The following is a 13125-nucleotide window of genomic DNA, read 5'->3' as shown; positions in this document are numbered from 1 at the left end:
TTCACATGATTCTTCATCTAAACTGAATTTCACTGGATCTCTACAGATCTGACCATAACATATTAGGTCACATGTTTTTCCTGTGATGGCTTTGTGGGTATGGCTTCTTCTCACCAGATATTATATTCTGAGCTTAATTCCCGGGAACTCCATGATGAAGTAAGGAATCGATTTTCTGAAGTTGGACTAGTGCATTTCCAGTCCCCAAAATAAGTAAACATTTGTAATATAACTTTAGAAAACCCTTTTGAAAACAATCATAACATTGAGATATGATTGCATGAGCTCTTATTGTTTCCACTGACTTAAATTATTAATTTTTCCTATTGAAATCTCTCACATTTTGCAGTAAGGACACTCTATTCACCAAATCATGTGATGGTCCTGGGGCTTTTTCTCTAAGTTCTTATTTCTAAATCATATTAATTACTTCAACCAGTGGTGTTTTTTACTTTAAGGACTTTCATTTCTCTCAGTGCTGACTATGCAATGTCATTCTGGTGGCATTGATTTCTAACAGTTTCAGATATCATGAATTTCACACAGTTTGACTGCCAGATAAATCTTCTTACCACAACATTCCTCATAAATTTTTACATTTTCAAATCTTTTAGTACTGTTCTTATTTCAAATGAAGTCCTGAAACAGCAATCAGCAGAAGCCATGGCATAGCTAAATGTGACCCATTCTTCATGTTTCTCCTGCTAAATAAGCAATTAGTTCTCTGAGTCTGAGGTCAGCATCATGTGGGCGAATCCCTGACACTGCTCCACATTATGTACAATGTGTAACATGATTATATTGACCAATAAAATTCTTGTTCCTCTGGAACCATAAGTTAATTGTGACATCACTCTAACCATTATTCTCTACCTTCTTATCCAAAATTATGAAAAGTGTCCTTTAAACTCTTCCCACCACATTTTGAAAATTTTGTGTATCTCAAAATCTAAAATTATTTCTTGACACCATATAAAGATAACAGTGGATTAAATCCTGAGTCTTTGCAAATAAACAATGTGCTCTAAAATTATGCATAATTTTTAGCACATAGAATTCTTTACTTTTAAAATCTATTCAAAATGTGGGCATGTAACCCACATTTTCAGACTAAGTTAGCAGACCACTTGCCCAAAACTCACAATGGTAATGGTTTGCTCCTAACATGAATTAAAATTTGCTTGACCATCTTAAATCTGTGGTTCACAAGCTCTATAACTTTGTGACCCTTTAATATATTCCCAAATATTCTGGTTACTCCAATAATAATATTATTTTCATGGATAATTCATCACAATAATTCTGCTACCATTATGAATCATTAAATAATTATCTCCTGATCAAAGGTATTTGGTGACTCTTGTGAAGAGTCCTGTGAACACAGATGGGACATGACTCAAGGGTTGAGAATCACTGCTCTCACTGAATTTACAGTAATTTCAGAACTTCAAAGGCATCCTTCTTTACTTTCAAAGGAAAATAAACTAACTCCAGTATACTCTCGTTTTCTTCCCTCCTTCTTCCTTCTTTCCTTCCTTCACTCCTTCCTCTCTGCTTCCTCTCCTATGTTTTTCCTTTTCTACTGATAAAATCTTCCTTGAAGCAAAAATTATCTGTCTTCAACTAAAAGCTACTTGTCTAGATAACCATCAGCAGCTTTGGCAGTCTAAATCTTTTAGGGGAATATTTTTTATTCTCTCTGAACCAAAGACTGCTATTAATAGCTATAATGGACTCATTTATTTACTGTACTTTAATTCAGTTTAAACATTTATTACCAACTCACATATTCGCCAACCATTGGCAACTTATCCCTTTTGTTAAAAATTGATTCTTTTCTTAAACAAAATATCCTGATTACAGTTTTATCCCAATTTAATCTTCCTAATTTTGCTCTACTCTCATCCCTTCTGGATCTAGTCCATTTCTGTTTCTCATTAGAAAAGAATAGGATTCTGTAAGACAAAAACAAAACATACTAGCAAATTATATAAGAAAAAAAGCCCATCTCATTGAACTAGGACAAGGCAAATCAACCTAATGAAAGGAGACTAAAATAATTCTTTTTATATTAATTATTTTAATCGTAAACACAGATATTTACAGTTAAGGGTCTTTATGGACTGTAGAGTTTCATGATATTTAACATATGTCTTAGAAAGGTTGAGACTCAGTCTCATATCTGTTTTATGATATAATTAGAAATTGTACTTAGCAAGTCTCTTTGTGATTATTTGTTCTAGTGGTAAAGCTACCAATGGTACTTCATATTTTTTATTTATTATTATCAGTATTATTACTAATCCCCAATTTATTTTTACAGTTCAGTCTCTATCCCTTTCCCACTCTGCCCTCTGACATTTCCTCACCCCATTCCTCCACCACAGTCTCCAAGGGAATGGCCCAACCTCCAACAACCCCACCCCCACCACACACCACCAGGCCTACACATTTCCTGGGACCTCAAGTCTCTCAAGTGAAAGGTGTGTCTACTCTCAGTGAGGCCATTTCAGTGAGTCCTCATGTGTGTGTGTGTGTGTGTGTGTGTGTGTGTGTGCGTGAGGGGCCTTGGGCCAGCTAGTGTATGGTGGCTGTTCACATCCCGAAGCAGACACCTGAAGGTTCCCACTGGGGCCCACTGGATTCACCAGAGCACACCGACTTCTCCCAGCTGGCTGCCCAGAAGCCCCTCTAGCCTCTTGCAGGACTTGGAGATGCGGTGTTGCTACCCAGGCTAATCTGGATCTGGAAGCGGAGAGAGCTGAGGGCTCCTGCCAGAGGCCTCAGGACTGGAACCCAAGCTCTGGGCCACAGGAGCAAGCTGTGCTGCGAGCTCCCAGACTGCCTCTGGTTGCACACCGGGTCTCCCGCACTTCCTGGAGACCGAGTGCTGTGGTCCTGGCCATGCAGATCCCAAAGCAGGCACCCGAAGGCTCCCGCTGGGGCCCGCTGGATTCACCAGAGCACACCGACCTCTCCCCGCTGGCCGCCGGGAAGCCCCTCTTATGAGCCTTATTTATAATATCCAGAAGCTGGAAAGAACCAAGATGTCCCGCAAAGGAGGAATGGGTACAGAAAATGTGGTATATTTACACAATGGAATACTACTCAGAAATTAGAAACAAGGAATTCACAAAAATTTTAGGCAAATAATTTGATCTGGAAAATATCCTAAGTGAGGTATCCAAATCACAAAAGAATACACATGGAATGCAATCTCTGATAAGTGGATATTAATTAGCCCAGAAGCTCTGAATTCGGGAGGCACAAATCGCATAACAAATGACTCCCATGTAGAAGTACGGAGAGGTTCCTGATCCTGGAAAGGATTGATCCAGCATTGGAGGGGAATATAAGGACAGAGAAAAAGGAGGAAGGTGATTGGAGAATGGGTGGAGAGAAAAGGTTTATGGGACATATGTGGAGGGGGATCTGCGAAAGGGGAAATCATTTGGAATGTAAACAAAGAATATAGAAAATAAAAATATTAAAATGAAAAAAAGCAAAAAAGAAAAGTAAATGAAGACTATATTCAGTAAAAATAAATAAATAAATATTCAGACATTAAAAAAAAGATATGGCAATACCTTTCAGGAAATAACATCTATAAAACATAGGTAGCCTACTTCAAAGACATCCAAAGTATTTCTAGTAAAAAGCAGGAGGGCAAAGTTGTGGCTAATTGAAGATGCAATAAGGCACAGGGGACAGCATTCAGTTCACCTGGTTAACAAGAAAACACCCTTTTGCAGTTGGAGGCAGGAGAAACAAATGAACCTTATCTAACTGTAATGTGTACATGTGGGAAATTACTGAAGATAGGTTTTTTTTTTTTTTTTTTTTAAATCAATGTGAGAAACGCCTGAAGTTCTGGTACATACAAAACTGAAAGACCCAGGCAATGAGTACTTGTATTAAGTTTGCAGTTAAATATTTTTAATCCTTTTACTTAATCCCTTCTTACCTTTGGCAAAAAGCCCACAGAGACCAACTGCTGAGATCCTCCCAGAGTTCTCCACGACCAAGAAACAGAAACACCTACCAACTCTTTTACCCAGAGGCCTTTGCTCCTTTGTGCTACACCCAGTTAACTGGTCCACCCAGAGGCCTTTGTGTCCTGTCCTCATGCTATGCCCTGCTAAATAAATACTTCACCAGAGACCTTGCACCCTGGTTGCAGGACAGAAGAGCGCATGGTACACATTTCTGCCCATAGCCACTGTACAGGAGGCAGTCACAAAGACTTCTGCCATCACTGCTGACAGGAACGCACTCTAGCTGGAGGTGGCAGAAGGGCAAAGGGAGCCTTCATTTTCTAAGCGGAAGATGGGGATTATGAAGATGAATTTCTGAAGACACAAAGTGAGTTGGAATGAATTTCATGTCCTATTAGAACGGTGTGGGTTTTAAGGTACTGCAGTGAACAAGGTGTGAATGGAGACCTGGCCTCTGCCCCGTCAGGAAGAGCTCTGTGTTTCAAGGTCCTGCAGAAGTCTGAGTGTATCAGTTGCAGAGCTGGTTGGGTTCTAGGGAAGAGGGAATTTGTTTCTGTGTGACAGAAGGTGAAATACTGGCAATCAAGTAGAGAAAACAAAGTCTAAGCCTCCCACAGTGCTGCTTAGTGAGTGCTGAGGTACAGTTAAGCAGCTAAACACATGAATGATGCAAGTTCGGTACTTTCTTCTGGCGTTACCTTGTTGGAATCTTTATTCTCAGAAACGTTTGAAACATCAGGGCATGCTTGTTATGGATTATCCCATAAACTGACTGGTTTGGAATCCTATGCTAATGTTGACACACAAGCCCTTGGAGATAAAGTCTGTTGTCACAGCATATCTCCAACAGCTGCGGAGCCAGAATCCTGGGCTGGCATTCAGGGCTGTACAGAGAGCATTATATGGACAAGAACAAGGGAACTTGTCATGCCTAGTTCTTCATTAGAATACTTAAATGTAACCTCCCTCCAATGAGTTTACCACAGGCACAGTGCTTTGAGTCATGCCTTACACCTCCATAGCAGGTCCTGGGAGAGCTTGTTTTTCTTTCAGTCTCTTTTGTGACCACCTGGATACCAAAGCATCTCCTTTTCAAGGTCTGTGCCCACTTATAAGGACTCAAGTCATGATTTCCATTTAGAGTTTTGTGCCAAGAGGAGCTAATTCTTATGGAATTGGCAAAAGGAAAAAGAACTTGCTGTTTCTCTCTGCATGGCATAACAAAAGTAACTATTTTCTTTTGCTTCAAAGGACAGCAAAGTTGGTATAAATTGTCATGATATTATGGGTGGTACTAACTTTGTCTTTTCATATTAATCTTTTCATTCATAGTTGAATGTCTTTATAGGAAAAAGAATCTTTTATACAGTCAAGAATCCTTGTGATTGGGGGAGCACTGACAAATGCATGGCTTTATACAAAGGTCAGTTGAGTTGCATGTATTCTTAAGGTTTTCATTGTTTGCTGTATTGGAAAGTTTTTATTTTGCTGTCCTAAAAAAGGTACACCACCACAAACTTATGAACCATAAGAGTTAAAATATAAACTCTTGTGTTAAATCATATACATTGGAAAATTGATACTGATGTATTTTAACAAAGTGACAGGGCCCTTCTATGTATGTGGACAGGGTCGGAAGAAAGAAGTAGACGGGTTGTTATAGTTAAATTTCAATGGATACACACATGGATTTCTCATAAGTAACACTCTCCAATTTGTGTAAATAACATGTGCAAGCAATATATATATAAAGTTGAAGCTCTACCACCCTCAGTAAGACAATAGTGATAGACAGATGGTGCAGTGCTTCCTGGTATTAAGAAAGTCCTGGTTTGGGTCTCAGCAACACGTTGACTCACAACCACCTGTGACATCAGTTTGAGAGATCAGGACTTGAGATGTGCTCTTCAGGACTCCTGGCAACACTCATTGCACATAAACTTCATATAAGCATGCACACACGTACACATGCACACACACACACACACACACGGACACAACTAAATGTAAAAAATGTAAATAGTATGTACTTTTAGTAATACAGTAATGATGAGTGTTTGTAAAAATAACATGTGAAGGGTTGGGTATCTTTTCACATGTAGAGACATTTACTTGACAGAGTTTGATAATAAATGATGACAATAGGTCAAGGATTCATTTTTATATAAATGAAGGACATGGAAACAAGGCTTACTTAGGCTAATGCTTTAATGGTGGTACTAGCAATATCAGAGTTTCTTTTTTCTTGAGGTTTTAGTTAAATGAATAAAATAATATTGTAAAACTCTTGAATGAACCCCTTCAACATTTTTTCAAGTATTGAGAGAAAACCATGACAGGCTAGCAGTAACCGTTAGGAGCTGCCAACACAAGGGAATGAAGAGGACAAAGGAAGCCATTCCTGTCACAGTGGAGGTCACCAGGCAGTCGTGTAGGCAGTCTATGTAAGGCTAAAGAAAACTGTGGAAAAGGCCGACTATACAAAAATGCATTCATAATCTGTGGTTGGTGGCAGAAAGATAGAAAGAGGAAGAGAAGGAAGAGGAGGATGAGGAAGAAGAGGAGGAAGAAGACAAAAATTACTTTTCTAAAGTAGGATTGTGGTGGTTTGAATGAAAACGCCCCCCATACACTCACAGAGATTGGCACGATTAAGTGGTGTGACTTTGCTGGAGCACATAGGACATGTTGGAGGATGTATGTGACTGAGGGTGGGCTTCGAGGTTTCAAATGCTCAACCCAGGCTCAGGGTCCCTCTCTCTTCCTTCTCCCTTCCAATCCAGATGTAGATTTCTCAGTTAACTCTGCAGTACCATGTCTGCCTGTATGCCACCATGTCTCCTGTCATAATAATAATGGTTGTATTTCACCTCTGAAATACAACCCAGCCCCAATTCAGTATTCTCCATTTTAAGAGTTGCAATGGTTATGGTTCCTCTTCACAGCAATCAAACACTAAGATGGAAACTGGTGCCATGGCCTGTGGTGTTGCCAAGATCGGATGGAACATGCTTTCATCTGGAGGAATACAGAAGACTTTCAGACTTCGAACTAAAGTGCAGATGGACAATTCAAGCAGGGTTTATTGGGTTATAGTAGTAGGATCATGGAAAACAGTGATGCTTGGGGTTATTTAAACTGTGAGGGCTCAGTTAGAGAAGATTCAGGGGAGAATATTATTAGTATAGTGCCTAGAAAAATATTCTTGTGGTATTTTGGCTAAGAGCATTGCTGCTTTCTACAATTATGTTAAGATCAATCTGAGGCTAGATTGAACATAATATGCATTAAAAGTTTTGACAGAGGTCACTTAAATCAGCCTAGCATTGACTGTGTCATGTGGTTCTTTTTGGTCTGACTTATGCAGTTTTATAATGAAAAGGAACAATCTGAACTAGGAAAAATACAAAATGTACAGTGTGAAAAAGAGAGCACCAGGACATTTAAAGCAACTAAATCCTGTACACAAGGACATTTAAAAAAATGTAAAGAAGTGCCTGATGCTAGTTGAAATACAAGGAATGGTTGACATCAAGGTAAGACAAAACCCAGCCAAGCTTCCAACTCATGAAAAGGCCTGATTCATACCTTAATACTAGCACTAGGGAGGCAGAGACAAGTAGACTTCAGAGTTCAAGGCCACCATGTTTTTTCAGAGCAATTTCTAAGTCGTTCAACCTTAGTCACTGAAGAAATCCATTGAATACAGAAATCTGGTGAAAAATGTATTTGAAAACTAAGAATATTTTGATAAGGGGGTTATTTTCCAGCCAACAAGTAACAAAACTTGGCAGCCTTGGCCTTGTGGTCATGTCAGAGTCAAGGTTACAAGAAAGAGGTTGTGAAATCTCCCTCCATGTTGAAGGGAATTCTCAGAGGTCAGACATGTTAAGGGTGTCCCTGCATAGAGGTCAAGAGAGGCCATTGCATGAATCTGTGAAGGTGAAGCCTGGATTGCCTTGGAGACGCCAAGATGTTAGAGATGCCAGAGCCCTGGGATATCTCCTGAAGAAAGCTGCTAACACAGGGCCGAATCACCCCAAGAAAAATAGTGTGTTGCCTCAACAAGTATGAAAGGATTTGGAGATCTGAAGAGTGTTTTGACATCATACATGAAGATGCAGAGTTTGGAGTCTGCTCAGCTGGTTTTTAGTCTCCCTTGGCCCAGTATTTCCTCATTACATCCTCTTTATACCCTTTGGGAATGGTAATGCATATATCCCCTGCCATTATTTCTTGAAAGTATGTGACTTTCTTCTTCATTGTGATTTTACAGGGGATTACAGTTAGATTGCATGAGACTCAGTGCTTTCAAATGAAGCTGTTCCTGTTATAGACAATGGGGACATTCTAAGTAAGACTAAATGATTTTTGCATGATGATGATGGACTATTGATGCAATTGAGTAGAATGTAGTAGTTTGAGTGAAAATGGCCCTAAAGTGGCACAGGGAGTGACACTTTTAGGAGGTGTGGCCTTGTTGAAGTAAGTGTGGCCCTGTTGGAGGAATTGTGTCACTGGGAATGGGCCTTGACTTTCCAAATGCTCAAGCCAGGTCCAAAATCTCTTCCTCAGGAGCTTGCCAATTCAGTTGTAGAACTCTTAGCTATCTCTTCAACATTATGTCTACCTGTATTCCACCATGCTTCACAATATGATGATAATGGACTATAACACTGAACTATAAGCAAGCCTCAATTAAATGTTTTTCTTCAGAAGACTTGTTGAGTTCTGGCTGCCTTCCCAGAGGCCATTTAAGTGCCAGGGACCCTATGTAAGACCACACCTAATGCCCACAATTTCCCTTTAAAGTATGCCTAACATCACCAAAAGGCCCCCAATGTTCTGGGTTTTATATTCTGGTCCATGACTCTGGAAGCTTTCCCAGAGGCCATGTGGGCACTTGGGACCCAAGGTCAGACATGGTCCCCTGCATACTAGCTCCCCTTAAAGTGTACCCAAAAGCCATAAACTACACCCCATCTTCTGGGCAACCATATTAGACACTACAATGTTGCTAGAAGATCTTTACATTCCCAGAGGTCATGCCAGTTCTAGGGATCAAGAGGTTATGGTGGTTCCCCAAATCCAATTCCAAGAGGTTGTCCAGGCCAAACAGTCTTAGAAAAGAGACCACACTGGACCTGAAGTCTGACTGATCACCAGAACTGCAGGAAACCCAGGACAGAAGATCAGAAAGGTTACAGAAGGCAGAGTCACTCAAACTATGAAATTCCCTTGTTTGTAACGTGGGCTCTCTCCACTTCAAGGAAACAGCATTAGTACTGACTGTGCCTCTTTGTGTGTCTGCGTGTGTGTGTGTGTGTGTGTGTGTGTGGTGTGGGTGTGTTGTGTGTCCAACCAGATGTAAAGAATACTCATCAAATGGCTCAAATTTGAGTGCAACATACACAATCAGAGACTAGAGCTGGTAGTTTTGTGAGGGCTTCAGGATCTCTCTCAGTGTGACTATGCAGTAATCAGGATGCTCTGCTCTGCATCAGAGCTGTGGGTCTGAACCATCTCTGCCCACTCTGTATTAACTTCTAGACTCCAATGGACACTCATGGCTTCGCAGTTTTGTTACCTCCTCTTACAATATCAGACATATCTGTTGGATACATGCAACAGGTCAGGTCTTCTGGGTTCCTTCCTCTGCCTCCAGGACCACTCTCTCCTCAGCTCACAAGTACACCTGGAGACAGGCTGCTGAGCTGACATTCTCACTGTGCATGAAGGTTCTCTGAAGTCTGGTGTTTCTTCTCAGTATCCTTGGTAACCACTAGCACTCCATGGATGTTTCTTCCAGGGGATTCTGAGTGCTGTGAAGATTAACTCACTGGGCCACAGCTATCCTGGGACTGCTGCCCAGTGTGGAACTCCCTACAGGGGACGGGAGGAAAATCATTCAGAACTTCTCAGAATCTTCCTTCAGACTTCAGGGGAAAATAACATTTTGCCTCTAATTTAAGCCTGCACTATAGACAGATCTTCCCTCTGCCATACAGCCACCTGAAATTCCTGTCTGGCTCTGTCCTCCCTGCTCCTGTCTGCATTATCAGCAGACTCATCTCCACTCTCTGGTATCATCCTCCAGGGACCACAGGGCCTCTGATAGCCCTTGAAACAGACAGAAGAAATCTTAGAAATCTGCAGGACTTATGCTTTGCTGTGCTGGCCCTGTGATGGCATGGGACCTCAGGCTGATTCCGCCCAAGTGCTCCATTGATCCCTTCACAATTTTCCAGCATTCTTGCCTAGCATTAGGCCACTATCCTCTGCTGTCTACATGTTGCTCAAGTTTTGAGGAAGGGTGTAGTCTTAGGAGGAGGAAGAACAGGATGAGACTTTTCTCTCTGGCATGATAGACCCAATGTCACCAACACCCTTAGTGAGCATGCTGCAATATGTTAAGGGAAGGAGGAACTAGAGAGTGCATCCTTTCCAATCACACCCCACCTACTTGTTTCAGCCTGTGTCTCTGAAGCACTCTTCATTGGCTGCCATGACCTTGTTATTTTTCACTGGGAGGCAGCAACACAAGTTCCTTAAGGCTTTGGAAATCCTCTTCTTCAGGCTCCTCCAGGCCCGATTTCTCAGTGGGACTCTGGGCATACCCTGGGACCTCCTTCGGGGCTGCTCCTGATGGACTGTTTCCCTTGAGGATGAGCTAGTGTCTTGTAAGGATTCGATGCCTATATTCTCTTCCTGGTTCTCCTCACTGGGGGAAGGGCTGCTGCTTCTGGACTCCCAGGAGGACATGCTGCTACTTGTGTCTGTAGCACTGGAGCTCTCTTGGGCCATATCTTGCGTGTTTTCAAAGGTTGAGGATTGTGTGGATATGAAAAGTGACCATGGGGCTCCTGATGATGAGGTTAGCGTTGTTGTTGTTGCCTTTCTTTTTCTTGATGATGATTTTGTGGAATTGATGCTTCTCTCCTTCTCTCTAAATGTACTCTTTCCAACATAAGGCATAAGCCCCTGGAGTGGGGAGGTGTTCTCCAGAAAGCTACTCTCAAGGGAAGAAAGGCTGGGAGGTACACTATGGCTCCTCCTACAGCCTTTCCTTCCACATCCGGGCAGAACAGAGAGAGTGGGCAAAGTGAAGGTGGAAAGAGTACGGGCACTGGTTCCCTTCCTTACAGGCCAGGGAGGGTTGGGGGCTTTTGTAGGGTCCAGAGTACTGCCCTGCCCTCCATCGTGATAAAATTGGGGCTGCCTGGTATACTTCTTTTTTATAATCAAATAAGTCGCCATATCATGATTGTACTTCCGTTCCCTCAAAGCCTCCCTGAGATCTTTAATGTTGTACCCCATAAGAAACATGTCAAAAGCGAGGTTGGATTCTGGTTCTCTAGGGATTTCCTCTGAAGATCTCAATGGGTCTTGATCATGGCACAGCCACGGGTGTACCAATATTTCTTTAATGGATGGCCTCATTATGAGGTCTATAGTCATTAATCTCTTTAATAGGTCTCGAAGCTCTGGAGACAGGTGATACGGGATCCAACAGCTCCGGGCTAGGATCAGATGCTTTATCTTGGAGTGCACTGTCTCTCTGAAGGGAAGGTGGCCAATAACTAAATAGTATAATACTACACCGAGACTCCAGATGTCAGTTGGGAGGCCATCATATTGTTTGTGATCAAACACTTCAGGAGCACAATATTGTGGTGTGCCACAAAATCCTTTGAACTTTTCCCCAGAGGCCAGTCTTTTGCCTAAGCCAAAGTCAGTCAGTTTCACATGCCCCTCCCAATCCAATAGGATGTTCTCGGCCTTGATGTCTCGGTGGACAATATTCTGACTGTGGATATAGTTGACGGCCAAAGAGAGTTCTGTAAATATCCTACGTGCCTCTTCCTCGTCCAGATGCCCACATTTGTTGATGTGTTTCAGCAGGGATCCCCGGGCTGCATATTCCATCACCAGGTACGTTTTGTGCCTTGTCTCAAATATCTGGAACAACTGTATCATGTGACTATGGTTCAGGGATTTCACAAGATCTATCTCAGAGATGACCAGGAAGTCTATATTTGTGCCCCTTTTCAATATCTTGATGGCTACCATGGTCTGGGTCATAAGGTGGAGAGCCACTTTGACTTCTGCAAAAGACCCTTTATCTAGGGTGCCCAGGATATAGTAATGCTGTGCCAGGGGGTTCCCTTCATGACAACTGGCCTCGAGGTCCCCCGACATCGCACTTCCATTCTCTTGGTCACCAGGAGCTACAGCAAGCAAAGATGGCAGGGAAAACAGATCAGAATTCCTTCTAAGATAGGTTACTACTAGAGATTCTGAGATTAAGAGACACAGACACTTCCATAGACGAGTCTGGCTCTGCCTAAGGACACAGGGTAACCAGAACAAAGCAAAGACAAACACAGAGGATGGAAAGAATGAAGAAGGCTCAGAGCAGAAAGAGAGCAAGGGTGATGGAAGATAAAATTTTAGCCAGGAGAACAGGGATCCCGATTTCAAAGGAGCAGAACATTGACAAGCTTTCCCAAGATGTCCATCATGAAGGACTGAGCTAAAGGCCACACTTGAACATCAAGATAGCTTTACCCAGAAATGTGTGGGATGCAACTTGCCCCAGTAGATACAGTATCTACACGGGATGGGGGCAAAAGTCACACAGCACCTATGAATAAGAATGAAAATTTGTCAGTATTTTTCTGGAATGGATGTTGAGGTCACTCTGATATACACAACATCTTAGTCCAACAGAGATATATACCACAATTTTTTTCCTTATATGCAGGATACTGGTGGTTTGAGGTTGATTTAAAGGGAGGGGGAACTCTGAGGGGACTGGAGGATAAGAGGCAGGATGAGCTAGAGAGTAACAGACAGTGACAAAGTCAAAAGAGAAGTTAGGAAAACAAATATGGATGTTGGCCAGGGAGGGACGCTGCTCAGGTTTCTTCCCACATTTCATCCCAGCACTCCGGAGGCAGGCAAATCTTTGAGTTTGAAGCTACCCTGGTCTACACAGAAAGTTACAGGTTGGCCAAGGCCATACAAAGAAATCCAGTCTCCCAGGAACAATAAAACAAACTGAAGAAGGAAAGAGAAACGAAGAAAGGAAGGAGAAAGGAGGGGGAAGGAAGGAAAACACATGGATGTT

General features: G+C 42.0%; 1 pseudogene; it reads right to left on the bottom strand.

Annotated features, from left to right (window-relative positions):
• Positions 1 to 11385: 11385 nt before the first annotated feature.
• On the bottom strand, positions 11386 to 12194 carry LOC127670658 (sperm motility kinase X-like; annotated as a pseudogene).
• Positions 12195 to 13125: the final 931 nt, after the last annotated feature.

The sequence above is a fragment of the Apodemus sylvaticus genome, chromosome 20, assembly GCF_947179515.1.
Source record: "Apodemus sylvaticus chromosome 20, mApoSyl1.1, whole genome shotgun sequence".
In the NCBI taxonomy this organism is placed as follows: domain Eukaryota; kingdom Metazoa; phylum Chordata; class Mammalia; order Rodentia; family Muridae; genus Apodemus; species Apodemus sylvaticus.
This window is presented reverse-complemented; position numbering and strand designations above follow the sequence as displayed.